The 19,024-nt window shown below is 43.9% G+C and overlaps 1 pseudogene; it reads right to left on the reverse strand.

Annotated features, from left to right (window-relative positions):
* Window positions 1-6,978: 6,978 nt before the first annotated feature.
* On the reverse strand, window positions 6,979-14,132 carry LOC108408721 (activated RNA polymerase II transcriptional coactivator p15 pseudogene; annotated as a pseudogene).
* Between the last annotated feature and the right edge of the window lie 4,892 nt (window positions 14,133-19,024).

A 19,024-nucleotide genomic window follows, 5' to 3' on the forward strand; every position in this document is an offset into this window, starting at 1 on the left:
GTGGTCACCATCCCTGTAGCCCCCTTCAGTGGAAGGACTGCAACTATTCTCGGAACCACTGGGACATAAGCAGTCCAGCAACACTTTTGCCAAGCCCACCAATGTGAACTTGGAGGCCACAAAGTCTGACGTGAGTTTCTCTACCTGCCCAAGTGCCCCATTCCCCTTCTCGGCTGAGACATACTCTCAAAACTCAGAGCCCAAATAACTTTGAACCAACTGGATGCACCAGCCTCAAACTAAACGCAGGCCAAGAGCCAGGGTCCCTCATACTGGCAATAACCACACCCAGGGAACAGAAGTGGAAGCTATTCTGTGCCCAGACCCGCTCAAGTAGCCCACCTGAATAGGCAGTATAGGCTGAAGACAACCCACCTGGACTTGCTCATAACCAAGCCCCTGTCATTGCAGAATTGACTCCAGGGGCCCAGCCACAAAGACAGCAGCAGTACTCTCTCTCACAAGAGGTAAGGGCAGCCATCCAGAAATACCTGATCAGACTCAAAAAGGTGTTCTGATCGAGTGTCAGTCGCCCTGGAACATCCTGCTTCTACCAGTCAAGAAGCCAGGAGAAGGGTACTGGCCTGTTCAAGACCTGTGAGCCATTAACAAAATGACTGTCTCTTTACACCCCGTGGTCCCAAACCCCTACACCCTCCTCAGTCAGATCCCGGGGTCTACCAAATGGATCACTTGCCTAGACTTAAAGGATGCCTTTTTCTGCCTCTGGCTGGCCCCCCAGAGCCAGCTCTTGTTTGCCTTCGAATGCACTGAACCAGATACGGCGGCTGATGCAGTTAACATGGACATGGCTTCCACAAGAGTTCAAGAACTCACCTACTCTTTTTGGAGAGGCATTGGCTGCAGCTCTTGCCAGCTTTCCAAGGGATGCCCTCCTGCAGTATGTAGATAACATCCTCCTTACCAGTGACAACCAGGAAAATTGTGCAAAAGGCACAAAGGCACAAAGGCTCTCCTGCAACTCCGGTCAGACTCAGGATACTGAGCCTCATAGAAAAAAGGACAAATCTACTAGCAGTGAGTCTGGTACTTGGGCTTCCTCCTCACCCAGGGAGAAAGGGCACTAGGGCCAGAGAAGAAAAAGGTCATTAACTCCTTACCCCAGCCTCAGACGAAGAATTCCTGGGGGCCTCTAGGTTCTGCAAAAATCTGGATTCCTGGATTCTCAGCAATGGCAAGACCCCTCTACAGCCTCCTGGGGGGGCCAGACTGAAAGCCCCCTGTCTGAACAAAAGAGGCAAGAGTCACCTTCCTGGAAATAAAGGCTGCTTCAGAACAGGCACCCGCCCTAGGCCTGCCAGATATAAAAAGACCCTTCAATCTCTTCGTACAGAAAAAAGTAGCAATTCTGCATTGCAAAGAACACCGAAAGGAAAACAACCCTATAACACAGGGGAACTAGCTAGCAGATAAAGCAGCTAAAACAGCGGCCAATAAAAAAACAGATAAAGCTCCTTCCCTTAATATGGCCCTAACACCCCAGTGGAGACCCTCTCCAACCAAGCACAACTAAAAAGGAAAAGAACTGAGACATAGCTGAAGGAGCCACCCTAAAAACAACAACAAAAGCCATACTACATCAGCCAGTTGCCAGCATTGTGCCGAGCAGTAAGTGAGCAGTGCATAACTTGTGCCATGAATAATGCTCAATCTGCACCACGACCACCACCCACATCCAGAGAACAGGAATTGCTCCCTTTGAAGACCTTGAGATGGACTTCACAGATGTCCAGCCAAGCAGAGGACTCAGATACATCCTAGTGATAGTGTGGGTGGGTCAGACCCTTCTCAACCAGGAGAGAACAATGCCGGGAGGCAGCAAAGTCCTCTTGAGAAAAATTGTGCCCTGGTTTGGTCTACCATCCAGAAACCACAGTGACAATGGGCCTGCCTTTGTAGCAGATGCTGTACAAATGTTAACTAAATCTCTCAACATTACCCGAAAACTCCACACTGCATACAGGCCACAGAGTTCAGGGAAAGTAGAGTGAATGAATAGCACCCTCAAGGAAACCCTAGCTAAGTTTTGCCAAGAAACTGGCCTCCCGTGGCTGGACCTACTGCCCCTGGCCCTCCTGCGTGCTTGCTGCACACCTGGGACTCAAGGCTTTTCCCCTTTTGAATTAGTGTATGGATGCCCTCCCCCATGTCTAGGAAGCCTCCCAGGGAACATACGCCAGAGAGGAGATAAGGGAGCAAGGGAACAGCTCCAGGCCTTGGGAGCCACCCTAAATCAGCTGCGGCAATACACCATAGAAAGAGCCCCGATCTCCTTAGGGACCCCAGTGCATTCCTTCCAGGCTGGGGACTCAGTCTGGGTCAAAGTTTGAAAAAGGGACCTCCTCATACCTCAGTGGACTGGCCCCCACATTGTTGTTTTAATCACTCCTACTGCCCTAAAAGTTGCAGGCATCACTCCGTGGGTCCATCATTCCAGAGTAAGAAGGGCCCATCATCTTGAGGAGGAAGCACATCATTGGGGGGCCCAGCCAGACCTCCAGATCCTGTCCACCTCCACACCCGACGATCACCCTCTGACTAATGGACACCTGCGTGCTGTGGATCCTGGCCCTAGTCAGAATTGTGTCTTTCATCCTGGGCATTGAACTCTCTGCTGTTGCCCCCAGGACTGGACTATTTCTCAAAAAGTTGCCCTTTCTATTGTCTATTGGGTAATCGTGGGTTATTTTGCTGTGTTTACCTGTTTCCGTTAACTACACCCAAGCCTCTGCCTGCATCTCCCCAGTACCACACACCATGATGTTATTATCTGTATGCCTATTTGGACTGTGCTTAATTACTGAAACCATGTCAGAACGGAGAAACTCTAAGCTATATAACTTTACATTGTCTTCAGGGGAAAAATCTTAGCTTAAAGTAATTGGAAGTATGAATATAAGCCATCTAATCCCCTGGCAATCACACCTGGTCCCATACTGACCCTCTACCTACCTCACCTGTTTCCTGAAATGAACGTACCTACATACTTGGGCTGAGCCCAAAGAATCATAGAAAACCCTCCCATGTACATATGCCTTGATAACCCCCCTGAAACCCAAAAAGTGAAACCTTGCAACAACTCCAGACAATTTTATTGCCCCTACTGGATATGTGTTACTGCAGTCACCTATTCAGGAGGGCCAACTAGTAACCCTTGGCTCTCTCTAAAACAGGGGTCAGCAGGAATACTTAATCTCACCATAAAACAACCTCTACATTACCAGTGGGGAACTGGGTACACTTGGAGAGTCCGCCTGTACAAGTTTAGATATGACCCAGGAGCTCTAATAACCATTCAGTGAAAGAAGCCAAGATTTGCCCTAAGGCTACATGGACCCTTGGCAGACTTAGGAGACCCATACTTTGGTCCCCATAAAGTTCTCCCTGAGGGTCCTAGACTGTCCCCGGCAGAAGCTTCATCCCACCCAAAAAGAAAAATGCAACAAAATCCTAGCTTGTTCCCTATGTTGCAAAACATGCACCAACTCCTAAGTATAGCCCTGCCTGAGCTGGCTAAGGACTGCTGGGTGTGCTGCAGAGCCAGGCCTCCTCACTACACTGGAATAGGGCTCACTTTGCCTCCCAACACTGCTCATAATCATTCTCTGTGTCTACACCCAGGGCCCCAACTAACTATGGGCAACATAACAGGAAGTGCCCCCAGCCTCTGGCCCTCTAAGAGCCCCCCCAAACAGCAGAAAAAAGACTTTTCTGACATCTATGCTAATACCACTGTTAATGAATTTCTAATTTACCTGGCCCCAAACGGCACATGGTGTGCCTGTGAAACTGGACTGGCTTGCTGCATTTATAGTGCTGCCCAGCCTGGACTGGGCATCCTTATTTGAGTACTGCCCCAAATATTTATTTATAGTGGGCCCGAAGGGAGCTACCTCCTTTCCCCCGGTGAAATTTCCTGGACGAAATGGGCTGCTCCTTTGCTGATCTCTGCTCTAGTTGGGCTCAGTGTAGCCGGACCAGCTGCAGTGGGCACAGCGGCCTTAATAAAGGGAGACTTAGGGCTCCCCTGCCCTAACAGAAGAAGTTAACCAAGATTTAGAGCAGCTTGAAACCACCATGATTCAGCTGCAAGATCAAATTGATTCCCTGGCTTAAGTGGTGTTGCAGAATCGTAGAGGACTGGACCTCCTGTTCATGTCCCAGGGAGTCTTATGTGTAGCCCTTGGAGAAGATTGTTGTTTTTATGCAAATTGGTCTGGCATAGTTGAGAGCTCTCTAGCCAAAGTAAAAGAAAACATCCAGCATAGGAATAAGATGCTAGAAAACAAAAAGTCTTGGTTCCAGGGATGGTCAGAATGGAATCCATGGCTAACAACTCTTCTAACTGGCCTTGCTGGGCAAGCAGTTCTGCTGTTCCTTGGACTATTAGTGGGACCCTGCATATTTAACTGGCTCATTAACTTTATCAAGGAATGTGTTTCCTCCATACAGCTCATGTATATGCAGAGCCACTATGACCCTGTCATAAACCAGGGAGATGATGCCCCTGTGGATAAAATGAGAGTTCCTGTGGCCAGGATTCTCACCTGGCCCTGGTTGACTAGCTCACTGCACACCTGTGGGCAATACATGGCTGTTGACTCTATATAAAAAGCTCCACCCAATGCTCTGGGTGTGACACGGTGGCAGGGCTGCAAGGCTGCAGGAGAGCAGAGCAGAGGACAGAGACCCAGAGGACGGCTGTGCGGGATGACTGTGCAGAGAGGCCCAGAGGATGGTTGTGCAGACAGAGGGGCCCAGAGTCAGAGACCGGCTTGCTGTGTGCAGACTTACTCTGAATGAACGGGATTTCAGTGACTGACCTGCCACCTGGAAATAAAGTTGGGTATAATCCTTTCACCCCAAGAATGTTTTGCTGTCAAATTCTTTGGTCACATTGAATCCATAGCAAACTTGCCCACGGCTGAAACCCACTGGCAAGACACTCCCTAAAACAAAGTGAAGGGGCATCACAGGGGGAAGTGATAGGGAAAAATTTACAAGGACAGCAGTCTAGTCCAGGTGGCTCCCCTCTGTCTCTCTCTTCTTAACACAAACAACAAAAACACTCCTTTTATTTCCTGCTCTGCCGAGCACCCACTCCCTAGGTTCACTCCCTAAACTCTCTCCCACTTGCCTGCCCACTTGCTGTGCACTGAGGAATGTTACAGATACAGAAGCAGACAGATATGTATTGTTCCCGTTGCCTTTATTTGGGGTTTAGACCTTGGGAGATTACTCCCCTCTGAGCCCGGCGGTGTAAAATAAACCCTCAACACTCCAAGACCTCCAAGTGTCGCTTGGTTCTTCCATCAGTGATCCAGTCCAGGTTTCTTCAGTATTTTCTGTAACATAAGTACATGCCAACTAATGACTTATTCCCCATCTGTGATATAATTATGTTGAGAAGATGGGAGAAGCAAGGTAGAGTTAAGTACAAGGTTAAAAGTGACATATCAAGAAAGAATGGCTTATTAGAAATACAGACATCAATTAAGAAAAAAAACAAGGACAGCTCAAAGAGTTGAAGTGTTTGCTTCTGGTGTGCAGAAGAATTCTGGGTTTTGGCTTATAAACCTTTCAGTTCTTTGATTTTCAATTTTGTGCATATGTTATTCAATATAAATAAAAATTAACTTAAAAAAGACACAGTTCAGTCATTAATTTCACATGTATTTAGTGAGCCCTACTACATGCCAAACACTGTGCTAAGCACTGGGGATCCGAAGTGATCCATCATTAAGGAACTCACGGTTTAGTGATCAGGCAGGCCGAGGCCATTTGACTGAGGGAAACTGGCAAGGAACGGCCCAGAAGTAAAACTCAAAGGCAAGAAGGCAAGAGCACAGACAGCATTTCAAGTTTGGTGTCACTGATGGTACTGGATTTTGAGAGATGGAGTAAAATAAGAAATGAAAGGCTTCCTTTGGCTCTAACAGCAGAGATGGTGGCTGACTTTGGTGGGTAGTTGTGGTGGAATGGTAGGACTGGAAAACTGCAGATGGCGAGGAATGAATGGGATAAGGAAGGGTGGCCATCAAGTTTAGCTGGGAAGGAAAGGAGAATAATAAAATAATAGTTGACTGTGTCATCAAGATGAAGGATTGGTTTTAAGGTAGAAGAGATCTGAATAAGCTTAAAGTCTAATGAGAACAGTAGTGAAGAGCAAGCATAAAAGCAGGAAAAACAGTCCAGAAATTATTTCATTATTCCAGACAGGAAATGATGGCTGTAGGATGGACTAGGATGATCACATTGGAGATGGAAAAACATAAATTGTGTTTTAGAGGTAACTCAATCAGACTTTGAAGTACATTGGTATGTGGTATGCTAACAAGGATGTGCCCAAAATTCATTCAATAAATATGAGTGTACAGGCTCTTAAATAGGGACTGTGTATAGTAAAGAAACAAACAAGAAATTGAATGTCTACTTCCAAAGTGGAGCCACAGCAGTGTGTTATAAACATGTAATGTCAAAAGAGCTGATTTGGATTCTGGATCTCACACTGAGCTATAACTGTATAAATGAAGTTATACTGTATCTACATAACTCTTAAGGCACAAAACAAGCACAACACAAAAACAAACTCACTTTATACTACCTCCCAGTATCCTTCAAAAACATGATTGCTGCTGAAACATTCATAAAAGATTCAATCATCTAGGATCACAATTCAATTTCTTATTATTTGTCTTTTTTTTCCCTCACAAACACAGTGAAAATTCATTTAGTCATGTGGTCCATCGATGTCAAGAAAACAATATATCCAACAAGTATGATTTATTCATAAGGTGAATGAGTATTGAATCGAGCATGCCAAATTCCCAGAGAATTTGGGGAGCTGATCTTTTACTTTGTAGTAATGCTCCATTTTTTTAAAGCTTGTATTACTTGATTTTATTTTATACTAGGTGGTGAGTACAAAACAACCCACCTTAATCAAGTTGACAATTAGATTCATTCAGAATATTTTTAATAATGCACATTAAGAACATATATTCATCTTACATATTGTTTTGCAATCCAAATATACAATAGCTTGGAAAATAATGTTTAGAAAACAAAAGCCAATGTAGAAAGACATTAAAACAACTAGAATAGTACCTGTTTTATATGGCTCTGATTGTACAGTTTTCTTACTGCAGCATCAACGTCAGAAATCCACTCCTTCAGCTGGCTCCATTGCTCAGGATTTAAAGAAATACCTTTTCTTTCCGGTTTGATTTCACCTTTCAGATTCATCCAATATTCTCTAATATTAACTAGGACTTTCCCTTTAAAGTCCCGAACACCGATGGACCTCATTTTCCCAATCTGAAATATGTTATCATCTCTGCTGCTGTTGCTCTGCCTATAGGGTGACAGGGCTCTTGAAGTTTCACCAGTTTTGTTTCTTTACAGGTTTTTCTGGAGTAACTTGCCTTTTCCTCTTAATTTTTTGTCCACTTCACTGTCACAATCGCTGACGGAAGAGCTTGAAGAAACACGTTCCTTTGATTTAGGCATTGTTCCACTCCTGCAGCTGAACAGCCAGTAATACTCTTATCAAAGACTTTTTGGCCATCCCAGAGTGGGATGTACTGAAACAGTACCAGTTACATAGATCAATTTGGTGTATAATACAGGCAGCATTTCACATAGCTGGGAAAAACATCCATCATTTAAAAAATGTTTCAGAGGCATTTGGCTACTCATTTGGAAAAATGTATCTTTACCTCATTGATCCCTAAAAATAAATTCCATGTTGCAAATCTGTAACTGAAATTATAAATACACTAAATGAAAACAGGAATTGCCCAAAATTTTGGGTAGGGAAGTCCTTCATAAGATGACCCACTTTTCCATTGGGAGATATAGATATCTCCAAAAAGATCTAAGTAAATATCTCCCAAAAGATATATACAAATACACAGCTGACCCCTGAACAACATGGGGAGTAGGGGCAGGACCACCATGCAGTCAAAAATCCCCATGTAACTTTGACTCTCCAAAAACTTTACAAGTAGCCTACTGTTGACTAGAAGCCTTAATAATAGCATAAACAGTTGATTAATACATATTTTATATGTTATATATATTATGTACCATAAACCCATGTTGTTCAAGGGTTGGTCAGTCAGTAGTCTGTCTATCTATCTATCTATCTATCTATCTATCTATCTATCTATCTATCTATCTATCTATCATCTATTATCTATCTATCATCTATCTATCTATCTATCTATCTATCTATCTATCTATCTATCTATCTATCTATCTATCTATCATCTATCATCATTATCTATCACCTATCATCTGTCTATCTTTTCCTTATTGTTCTAGAGACCTCTTGTGCATAGTCTAATAAATATGAAAATATGCTTATTTTCATTATTCATTAAAGAAATAAATAATTAAAACACTATGATACCTTTTCTCACCAAGATGTGCCTGGCAAAATGCAGAAGCTTGATGGCATCTAATATTGCCCTTTAAAAGTTTTCTTTCTCATTCACTAGTGGTCAGAATATAAGCTGTACTATCTTCTGAAGGGCATTTTAGAGGAATCTATCTGAATCTTTAGCATGAATACAAGTTTGTAGAATATCTATGCAAAATTTCTTGCTGTAGCACTATGTATAAAAGTCACCAATCAAAAGAGGAATGAACTAATAAATTATGGTACAACTATATGATGCAATATACAATCATTTGAAGAACAAGGTGCATCTACCTATTCACATTATTTCTCACATGTGTGTGCCTGCATGCACATGCATATACACACACACACACATACACACACACAAGCTATACAAAATCCTAAAGTCATATGCCAAACTTGCCAACACTGGTTATTTCTGGGGGTGGGACTGAAGGGATAAGAACAGACTTCAGTCTTTTCCTTACAAACTTCTGTATTAGTCAGTGAAAACCAAAACAGCTGCTCAGAAACAGAAAAAAGGCAAAACTGATAAGTCCAGAACAGCCATAACCTCTTCCTTTGGGATTCTCCTCTTTGGCAGAGTCCTGGGAAGTCCTGAGAAGACATTTGCCTGAAGATGAGATAAAAGACCTACCTGGAAAATCCCAGACACTTTGGGCCAGAAGTCCTGACATGCCAATTCATATGACTGTGACTTTGGCAGTCTCCTTCATCCCATCCCACCTCAGAAGGGTCGCAGGAGTTGTTTCATTTACTCACAGGTCGCTGATGCTTGGTCCTTGTGGCCAGGGCTTTCATTATTTCATTATTTTACAGAGGCCAGTCACATCCGCAAGAGAGATGTGCTCTGGAAATCGGGTAAAGGTACAGCAAAGAGGAGGAAATAGATCTGTATGGAGTGCCTTCCTTGTTTGAGGGAACTATATGAAGATTTACATCCATTATCACAACCTCATACAGAAGCTATAATTTTGCACATTTTCAAGATACGATAACTGAGGCTGACAGGGGTTACATCCCACATTTCTGGGGTTGGTAATACAGCTAATAAATTGTGGCGATAGGATGTGAAATGAGATCGAATTCCAATGCCCATGCCTTCACCACTACATTTATGTCCATCTACAACTCACTACATTAAGATCATATATTTCACTTTTTTTCCCTATCATTTAATGGAGAATTAAGTTCCTTCCCTTTTGGGAAGCATATGAAGAATCAATTTATTAAATAATTAGAAAATGTTAGCTTCATATTACTTCTATTTTCATAGAAAATCTGCTCTATTTTATTGTTCTCTTAAATGGTTCATATAAAACAATATTTATCCAAACTTGAATTCGATTCATTTGGACTAGCTTGTAAAAACCATGTCATCCTTCAATTTCTAATGTTTGTAATTTCCTGAAGGTTGCTTTGGGCTAAATATGCAATACATTTTGTGTATGTTCCATGAATGCCCACAAAGGTAGAGTCTATTCATGTATTATAAACTCAAGATATGCATTTTTATTTATAGGTTTGGCCTTATTAAATATGTAATTTAAGTCCTCTACATCCCTATTTAAAAATATATAATTCATGTCACAGACTGATAGAAAAGAATTAGTCTTCCAGACCAATTGTTATCTTTCTATTTTGTGTGTCAAAATGTTTAATTTTGGCTTTATATATTTTCAAGTTACACAATGTATCTAAAAGTATAATATCTTCATTGTTGATTGTATATTCTATTAATGAGTCTGTAAAGGAGTGCAGAGAGCATTAAGAGTCAGGAAAAAGAACTAATAAAACTTAGCTAAACCTTAACAGCAGACCATTCCGGAATAGTAAGAGATTCAATGTCTAAACTTAGAGAGAGGCCAGATCAAAGGAAGAGAAAGTGAGAGGCCAGCCAAGGGCTATTTGAATCCTGGTTTACTAAATCCCCATGGTTTACAACCCTGATATCCACCCTGGCAGGGCCCTTGCTTATTTTTATACTGCTTCTCACTTTAGGTCCCTGTATCTTAAACCGGCTAATAGCCTTTGTTAGGGAAAGAGTGAGTGCTGTTCAGGTGCTAATGCTGAGACCGCAGTATCATTCACTCACACAGCAGGAAGAAACAAACATTCCATGATTGGAATGGTCAAAGGAAAGTGGGGAAATGTAGAATCTAAGCATTAGTAAGATTAGTAAATTAGCATAAGCATAGCCATCTTAGAAACCTAGAAACCATTTTCTGAGGGGGTGACTCAGGAAGAAGGAAAAAAAACCCCAAAAAACAAAAAAAACCTGGGCCTGGGTAAGGCCTTGAAAAACAAGTTAATCATGAGCACCGGGTGGTGGGCAGCTGTGACCCTTGGTCAGCTAACCTTGGTCAGTTAATCTTACATACCAAGCTTATCGTGCAGAACCTCCCTAACCATTGAGGAGTAGTCTTACCCTGCCCTTGCTTAACCCCAGGATGTATGTCTTGCAAGAATAATGTATAGTTGTGGAAAATTACTATGAGTTAAGTGCTTTGAAAATGCTATATAAACCCTTGGCTCTGAGTGCTCGGGGTCCTTGTTGAGACCCGCTGTGTCGGGCTGACACTTGGACCCCAGCTAGCTGGCTGAATAAAGACTTTGCTTGAATTTACATCTCTATGCCTGTGTAGTTTGTTCTCTGGAGAAGCCTCGGAAGCCCAGACCCTAACAAGTCTTAATTTAGTATATTGCTTTTCATTCTTTGATACTAGTATTAGTGTTGCCCTTCCTAACTTTTTGTGGTCTGTGTTTGGCTACAGCTACCATTTTATGTTTTAGGGGAAGTAAGGAAAGGAGCTATTTTTAAAACTATTTTAATTCATAACTGGAAATAAAAAAATGAAAAGATGTTTGATATCATTAATAATCAGATACATTAAATCAAAAATTTGATATTGTTAATAATCAAATTAAAACAAGAAGTCATCAACTGGCAAAAGCATAAAATTTGGTAACATCAGATTTAGCAAGAGAATAGGTAGCTAATCATTCCATATAGGGTTACAGTCACTTTAGAGGAAATTTGACAATATTTATTAAAAGGAAACATAGGTATATCTGATGACTTCTACTTCTAGAGAAACTCTGTCTCTAGAGAAATGTTATCCTATCATTGCAGCTTTGTATTAGGGGAAAGAAAAGAAACAATCTAAATGTCTGTTAACAGGAGAATAAATAAATAAATAAATAAATAAATATGTGGTATACTCATACAATGAAATACCACAGTGAACCTAAAAGAAATAAACTAAAATTGTATCTCAACATGGATAGATCACAAAAATATACTGAAAATAAAAACAAGTTGCGAATTAGACACAGTATAATACCATTTTATAAAAATATCCCTATGTACTACACAATATTCCTATCAACATTTTTGAGTTAGTAAGTATATGTAAAAGTATTTCACAAGCTTTTAATTATAGAAAATTTAGTATACACAGAGTTGAGTGAATAATCTAATAAACCTTCAGGGACCCTTCATCCAGCTTCAACAATATTTTGCTCATTTTGTTTTATTTACTCCTTCTCCATCATTTTTGTAAAACATTGTATCATTTTACTTGTAAATACATGAGAATCTTTAAACTGAAGATTTGAAAAATTTTAATGTAATTACCATGCCATTATCCCATCTAACAAAATCAATAATTTTTAATATCATTTTCTCATATTAATATCACCTTACTAGCTCTTCCTGATTGTCTGAAATATATATTTTTACAGTTGGTTATTCAAATCCAAACAAGGTTCACATGTTTGGTTTGGTGTGTTGTGTCTTAAGTCTCATTTATTCTGTAACCATCCCCTCTTCCCTTTTTCCCTCCTTCACATTGATTCGTTGGAGCGACTGTTATTTGTACAGTAGAAGATCCCACATTCCGATATGGCTTTTTCCTGTTATTTAATTTGTTCCTTTGTCCTCCAATATTTCCTGTAAACTGGTATAACTGAATGTAGAGGCTTAATTAAACTCAGGTTCAATTTTTTTGGACAAGACTACTTCCTATATGCTACTGTGTGTTTCTTATTGCCCATCACGAGACTCATTTCTGGTTGTCTTTCTTCAGTGCTATGATTAATCAGTGGGTTCAGGCTGTAGAACTATTTGAAACTCTAAAAACATATATTTTAGGGACAACAGCGGTTCCCACTGAACAAGGATGAGGACATGATATTAGTGGTGGTGATCAAAGGAATCTTTAGCTTTACCTGTAAAGGTTGGGGTTTTGTTTTTATATACTTGAAAATTGATGTATGTGTTATTTGTATCTAATATAAAATTTAATGATTAAAGAAAAGTGGACAAAAATAGATAACTCGCAACAGGAAATGCAATGCCCAATAAACATAAAAAGTAGCAGCAATCAGCAGTGTGCTATCAATTTCATTAAAAATAAAACGATAAAATAAAGTCTGACAATACCAAATGTGGAAGGAATGTGAGGAATCAAGTATTCTCATACATCGATGGTGATTATAAGCAGTAATAAGTAATACAACTTGACAGTAAATATCATGTATGAAATTGTATGCTCTTTGGCTCGGTGATTCTGTGTCTTGATTCCACTGCTAGGAAGTGTGATTTTGGCAACTTACTTCAGTTTGGGGGCTTTGGTTAACTTACTCCTCTGCTGTCCTGTAGAGGCCCAGTTGCTTCCTGGCACTTGTGCCAAATCCTTTTCCAGGTGTTGTAGAAGTCTTGATCTCCTCAACCAAGATGACCAAAATAAGGGGAAGCATAAGCAGCTTGGGTACCTTATCAGGGAAAAACTTCACTCGCTGCTTAATTGCTGTGTCAAATAATAAGAGATCATGACTTGTATGGCCTTCACAGCCACCCCCCAGTCCAGCAGTCCCCAACCGTTGCAATCGGGACAGAGTAGAAACTGAAAGTGATGATCTGAATCACTGGATGAAAACGAGTTTACAAAAAAGTGACCAGATTAAAGCCAGAAAGAAGAGAACGCCCACCTGTCAGGCAGCGCAGGTCTCCGGGTGTGAGACCGAGAAGGCAAGAAACACACCGCCGCCAGCACTTTTTAGGGTCCCCGGCCAGGTGCCCCCATCGGCCTCCTCCTCCTGGCCGTGTGTGGGCCGGCGCCCAGGCCCTCCGCGAACAGGCTGCTGACCACAGACGGGCGCCGAGGCACCGAGGGCTCTGGGCTCCGCGGTAGTTGTCAGCCGCGATTCCGCGCCGGGCGCCTCAGCTCGGCTCCCGCTTCAGGGGCGGGTCAGCCCGAGGCGAGGGGCCAACGCCCAGGGCTTCCTCCGCTGTGCCGAGCTGGCAGTCTCCTAGGCCTGGCGCGAGCACAGCGGGCTGGAGAGACGGCGTCAGGAGCACGTGTGACTGTGAAAATGCGGGCTGGTGACCGAAAACCACAGTGTAGACAGCGGTGCCTCGTCCTGCGCCTCTGCAACAGAACTTCCTCCTTTGACTGTTGGGCTAAATATTGTTTTATCACTGCCCCAGTTCTGTTCCTAATACCCCAAAACGGTATTTTCCACCGCCTTGGTCAAGTGGAGAACATTCAGGTACTTTGAAGCAACCCCCTGTAAGTCCGGGGAGAGGAAATCCCGGGGCAAAATATCTGTAAAAACCAAAATCAAAGGGAGAAATAAAGTTCAAAACCTGTCTATTGCTTACAAACTGCAGTCCAGGGCCATCTCTCTCCCCTTCTCGGGAAGAAGCAAGCCAGCCAGCCAGCCCCTCCCCTTAAACTCTCAGGTTCTGACACGCCCTCGGTTGCCCAGGTAATTACCCATTGACATTGGTGAACTTCTCTCCACCCCTGAGGATATGCAAATGTACTAAAGCCAGGTAAGATACTCTAGAAATGTTAGTTTTACCCACAGGCCACCCCTCCAGAAATCTCTTTACAATCTACTCATTCCCCTTCTTCCACACGGTCCTGGGCGAGAAAACAAGCATTGTGACTAGACTAATGACATAACAATAGCAACAGCATAAAATCATGATAATCCTCAAGCCAGAGGATTCAACCTATGCAGCACAAAATATGTTTCTACACTTGTTTACTCATTCCTCACAACCATGTTACCAAACATTAGACAAAGTCAAGCCTCTCTTGAAGCATTTTTTTCTTGACAACAGCAACACAATGATGATAATTCTCAAGCCAGAGGATTCAGCTAGGTTCAAAGTTCCATGCAGATTAAGTCCACAGCTCGTCCATTCCATAGGCAGGCAGTAGCTGAGGGTTCAGAGCAATCATCACTCGGCAGCGGCAGCCAGGGGGCGCATTCAGGCCACAAGGACTGTAGGAGAAAATAACCTTAAGGGCGGTAAGATACATGTTTTAATGACACCAGCATAGGCAAATCTTGTCCATCAGGTAGGATACATGCAAGAGAGTGGTCTTGTGATAAAACAGTGGCAGGAATGGGATCTCATCCTGGTCTAGTATACCAGACTTTCATGCCCCTCCCTGTGGGAGTTACAGATGGGTCGATATATAAGGCTATAGGAGGTACATGCACTGGCTGTAAAGATAGAACAAAACTTCCCTGCGAGATGCTCTTACCTCCTGGACGTTTAGGGTATGCTACCATGACCCTTGGGGGCCATTCAGCTGTTATTCCAGGAATATACAGGAGACCAGTTTCCAGGCCTTTCCCCCAAGGTGCCAGAAGGGCCAGCCATGGCTGGTCCACGTGTTGAAATGTCCAGGGCCAGTTCCATTCAACAGTGTCCCCAGGGCTTAATGCAGTAGGGACTGGCAGCAGGATGTTGCTCTGCTGGCCATATCCTGGCTTCAATAACTCTTCTTTGGTTTGGACGTACAATTGTATAGGAGAGGCAGCACTGTGTATTAGCATATCCATAGGGTTCAAAGCTCCTTTATGTGGCTTCTCATTCAAACGCAGCAGCACTGTCCATAGGCAAACTGACCAACCCCGTAGACTATTGGTGTCCAACTTCAGGCCAGATTTCAACAAACCATTGTACCTCTCTATCATGCCTGCCCCAGTAGGATAATATAGTATATGAAATTTCCAGTTTATTCCTAATTGTTACACCCATTCTTATAACGCATGTCCAGTAAAGTGGGTGCCTTGATTGCTCTCAATTACCTGCAGCTGGCCATAGGCTGCAGAGACACTCTAGGCCCCTTTTGATGGTTTGCTGATCTGCACGACGTGCAGGAAAAGCAACCAATAGCCAGTAGCCGTGTCCACACAAGTCATGGCATACCAATATCCTTCTGATATGGGCAGAGGCCAAATGTAGTCTATTTGCTACCTGACAAGGGGTATTGGCTCCCTTACTATTGTCCCATGTTGCTGTGGGACTTGATGTAAGTCTCTCTTAGAGCACACAAGGCGCTCCTTCTGGGCTCTGCTGACTTCTTCAAAGGTCAATGGCAAGCCCCACCAACGGGCTACAGCCCACATTGTCTTTTGCCCCACATGCAACAAACACTGGTGCAGCCATTGGGCCACATCAGAGGCAGGCTTTCCTTCTAGCCAGCGCACCTGGGCCAATGTGTCTGCTTCATCATTCCCTGGGGATGCCAAAGGCAAATGACCAGTCACATGATACACAGTAACCGTCTTAGTCTGACCAGAGGTCCATAGGTCTTAGCACAACTCTTGCCCCCAAAGGGGCTGGTGACCAATCGTCCAGTTGGTATGATAGCATGTCGGTAGCCGCAGGGTCAAGCCCTGATAGACAACCCAGCTGTCAGTGCAGACAACTATGGGGGAGGGCTCCTGGGTGATCATGAGTCATACTGCCCGCAACTCAGTCCATTGACTGCTCTTCCCCTCTCCATCCTCCATCCATATTGCTCAGTCTTAGGATGAAAAGCCACAGCCCTCCACTTTGGGGGCTGCCCATGACTGGAGCCATCTGTATACTAAGCATCTTCAGGTATAGGGGCTTTTCTTCCTGATAAGGAGTCTTGGCTACCAAGGGCTGAAAAGCAAGTTCTTCCTGCTTTCCAATGGTATAGGTCACTGGCCCCAACAAGCACTGGAGTTCTCCGTTTTAGGGGCTAGTAGAGAGGGTGCTGTACTGCTGTAAATATGTGCCTCCTTTGGCCAGTGTAGGTGTCTGTGCCATACCACTCCGTGGCCTCTGAGTAGAGTCTCACACCCATCCCACAATGGGATAGGTGGTTATTACCTTGGTTGGAGCTGTTCCAGGAATGGGCTCTGTAGCCAGCAAGGCATGGTACACAGCAGCCAGTTGCTTCTCTATCACGGTGTATCGGACCTCTGCTCCTTTCCATAGTTATGACCAGAATCCAATAGGTTGGTGTGTCCTTTCAAGCCGCTGCCACAGACCCCATCCATAACCATCTTTGGTTACATGAACATCTAGTTCACAGCGCCTTGGTGAGTCCATTACACTCAAGGCCTGTACAACTTTGACTGCCCACTTGGCAGTAGTAAAAGCAGCTGCACATGTCTCATCCCGGTCCCACCTTATGTCTCTTCATACCAACCTGTATAAGGACTTCAGAATTTGTGCCATGTGCGGGATAAACACTCTACAGCAGCCCAAAAGACCCCAAAACTCTTGTAATACTGCCACAGTGGTAGGGGTGGGGAAAGCCTGAACCTTGTCTATAACTGCTTCAGGAACAACTTGAGTTTTACCCAACCAGACAACCCCCAAGAATTTCACAGACAAACCAGGTCGCTGAACCTTGTTGCTGTTCACAGCCCATCCTTTTTCCTGTATGTTGCAACAGACTAGGAACTGCCCCTTCTAAATCTGCAAGAGAATCAGACTTGAGCATAATGTCGTCAATGTAGTGATACAACAGCACTGTTTGTGGTTTCTTCCATGTGGCCAAGTCCTGGGCTACAAGTCCATGACAGATGGTGGGACTGTGGAAGGTCAGTGGAAGGACAGTGAATGTCCACTACTGGCCTTCCCACGTGAAGGCAAACTGTTCCTCACTTTCCTGTGCTATGTCAATAGAGAAGAAAGCATTAGCAAGGTCTACTACATAATGATATGTTCCCAGTTCATGGCTGAGGGTGTCCAGAATGGCTGCTATAGAGCAGACAGCAGCATGCAAAGGTGGTGTGACTTTATTCAATTCCCTGTAGTCTACAGTCATATGCCAGGAGCTGTCTGGCTTTCTCACTGGCCACACTGGGGAATTAAAAGGACTATGAGTGGGCTTTATGATGCCCACCCTCTCCAACTCCTGTAGAGTTTCTCCAATTTCCTTGTGCCCACCAGGCAATTTATACTGCTTAGTATTTGTCACCCGCCGAGGTACAGGCAGAGATACAGGTGGGTGCTTAGCATGTCCCCTCAGAACTGCCTTTACCACATGTACCCTCAGTCTGAACTCACTTACAGGCGTCTGTAACCACAGGCCCTGCAGGATATCTACCCCCAAAATATATTCAGGGATGGGAAAAATGTACACGGTATACTCCTTTGGGGCTAAACGCCCTATCTCCCAGGGGTCCTGGGAAAATGCTCAGGGTTGCCATGAATCAAAGAACACTCAGCGCCTGAGTCCACCAGCGCCAGGACACGTAGTACATTTACAGGGGACCAATGAATCGCTAACTCTACATGTGGCCTCTGTCCCCACCATGTCTCCCAAAGTGGGGACTTTGACACCCGCCCTCAGTCAAACCATGATGCCCAATCATCCTCCTGTGGAGGTGAGGGCCCAGGCGAATCCTGAGTACTGTCTCCTATGAAGTTTTGCAGGGATACAGGCCAGGCATGAGGCCTTGACCCTGGTTCCCGTGTCCTGGACCTCAGCGGCTGGAACTGCTGCTCTGGCTTTAATTGATGCCACAGTTCTAACAATACTCTGTTGGGCTGCCCATCAAGTTTTTCTTTCACTATCCCGGCGTTTATCAAATCACCCCACATCTGGGTCCTTGAGACCTTCACGGGGCCCTTTGCACCTCTCCTTTCAGTCATGGCACATACTTCCCTGCGTGCCCTTATTGTTTCAACCTCCCCCAGATCTGCTAAAGTATGAGTAGCCTCACTTATGGGTTGCCCTAGGTGGGGGGCAAGAGTATTCACTAGGGACCCAAAGAGAGACGTGGGAGCTCTGTGCAGCATCAGGTTTCTCATTCCTACAGTGAACACCTCCTCATCAGGGCCCTGGGGGTCCATATTATAGATGATATTTTTCATACCCAATTCCCACAGTACCTACTGGAGCTCTGCATATGTTTTCCAACTACTGGGAAAATATAGTAAATCACCCTGATCATGCCAAACTATCCTGATGGCAACTGTCAGCCATTCCAGGAGTGTCTGATTCCCTGAGGTGTGATGGGCATTTTGCAACCACTGCCGAAGAGAAGGGTGAGTCATCAGGGAAGCCATTCTACTCATCTCTGTACCTGACACAACAATGTTTTCCACCCTCATATCCCAGAGACGTAAAAGCCATGTAGGCAGAGATTCCGCTGGCCTCTGCCTATACCGGACTGTCATGTTCACCACCTCATCCTGGGTATAGGGGCGGAGCATGGAGTGCTCCCCAACCTGGGGAGGGGCTGCTGCTCCCCCTGAGGAGCCCACAGTTGTTTCATTTTTATTTT

Source organism: Manis javanica, chromosome 4 (genome assembly GCF_040802235.1).
Source record: "Manis javanica isolate MJ-LG chromosome 4, MJ_LKY, whole genome shotgun sequence".
Lineage (NCBI taxonomy): Eukaryota > Metazoa > Chordata > Mammalia > Pholidota > Manidae > Manis > Manis javanica.